The sequence below is a fragment of the Triticum dicoccoides genome, chromosome 6B (genome assembly GCF_002162155.2).
Source record: "Triticum dicoccoides isolate Atlit2015 ecotype Zavitan chromosome 6B, WEW_v2.0, whole genome shotgun sequence".
Classification (NCBI taxonomy): domain Eukaryota; kingdom Viridiplantae; phylum Streptophyta; class Magnoliopsida; order Poales; family Poaceae; genus Triticum; species Triticum dicoccoides.
The window spans coordinates 41,493,546-41,495,527 of NC_041391.1; positions in this window are offsets into that span (position 1 = coordinate 41,493,546).

The following is a 1,982-nucleotide window of genomic DNA, read 5'->3' on the forward strand; positions in this document are numbered from 1 at the left end:
CATGTTGGCTCCCACATGCTCCTCGATGATGTCATCGGATGAACCACGATGTCGAGGATTCGATCAAAACCCCGTATACAATTCCCTTTGTCAATCGGTATGTTACTTGCCCGAGACTCGATCGTCGGTATCCCAATACCTTGTTCACTCTCGTTACCGACAAGTCACTTTACTCGTACCGTAATGCATGATCCCGTCACCAACCACTTGGTCACTTTGAGCTCATTATGATGATGCATTACCGAGTGGGCCCAGAGATACCTCTCTGTCATACGGAGTGACAAATCCCAGTCTCGATCCGTGTCAACCCAACAGACACTTTCAGAGATACCTGTAGTGCACCTTTATAATCACCCAGTTACGTTGTGACGTTTGGTACACCCAAAGCACTCTTACGGTATCCGGGAGTTACACGATCTCATGGTCTAAGGAAGAGATACTTGACATTGAAAAAGCTCTAGCAAACGAACTACACGATCTTGTGCTATGCTTAGGATTGGGTCTTGTCCATCACATCATTCTCCTAATGATGTGATCCCGTTATCAACGACATCCAATGTCCATAGCCAGGAAACCATGACTATCAGTTGATCAACGAGCTAGTCAACTAGAGGCTTACCAGGGACATATTATGGTCTATGTATTCACACGTGTATTACGATTTCCGGATAATACAGTTATAGCATGAATAAAAGACAATCATCATGAACAAAGAAATATAATAATAACACTTTTATTATTGCCTCTAGGGCATATTTCCAACACTTGCAATGACTTGTTTTTCCCATCCTCAGCCTTGTAAGGCTTGCAAGATTGCTTAGCTTGCACAGAAGCTTGGAACTTAATGTCTTTGGCTGGGGTTAAACTCAAGATTATATTCAGTTTGGCAAACCATGTCATACAACCAAAAATATTGTGACAAAAGCATGAATCACTAGTACAGAAAATATTATTGGCGTGTGGCAAAAACACGTTGGTGGCCTGGCACCCACGCGCCACCAATATGACGCCCCTTATAAATGTTACTGGTGTCGTGTTCCATGCCACCAGTAACATGAAACACTAGTAGCATCCCATTTTAGGTCCACGCCACTAACATAATCCCCAGGCATAAAAAAATACTCCCTCGAAAATGTTTTCCACTTCCACGATATCATTTTTCTAGCCTAATGGTTAGTTTTTTGCTTCCATGGTAACATTTCAAGACCTTTGGCTCAAAAAGCTGTGACGGCACAAAGCTAGAATGTGACCCTCTCCCCAGCTACCATCCCATAGTGATATGCAAGTGCTCTCCAACTGTGGCAACCTAGATAAATTCAACCTGGCTTGTTAGTGACGAGAATAGTGTAGTTCATGGCCAAGAACATCTGCATCAGGGTGACCTTAGATGTGATCGTCTAACTGATCCTAATGTTGACCTTCTCGAGGAAGTCACGCCTCGTACTGCAAGGGATTATTTGAGCAAAACTAAAAGAAAACAACAATTAAAACATGTTGATCCATGAACAAAAGTAAAATAAACTCACTCACAACTTGTTGATCTATGAACACCAAACTTAACCAATTTACCCCTCCTACCCACCATGACTATAGGTAGCGTTGGTCATTTCTCATGAACCCCTGGGCCTATATAAACCAAGGAAAAAAATAGTGCACTATAAACAATAGCATCGGCTTTAAAATATGCTATTAGCATGCTATATCGCTCTATAGCATGCTATTAGCAAGACTTTGTACACCGATTTAGTTAGCGAGACAATTCTCAGCATGCTATAGCATGTTATGAGCGGCGGTATTGTGCGCTATTTTTTCCAGTGATATATAAACCTCCCACGATGGCTTTAACAATTTACTCTCACTTGACTAGAGTCAAAAGGTAGAGGACCCCAAGGGACCTGAGAAGGCTTGGATTCTTTCAAGGGATGGGTAATTCCAAGTGGCCTTATCTTCAACCCGGGCCACTAGTAAAGAACTTCCTCATC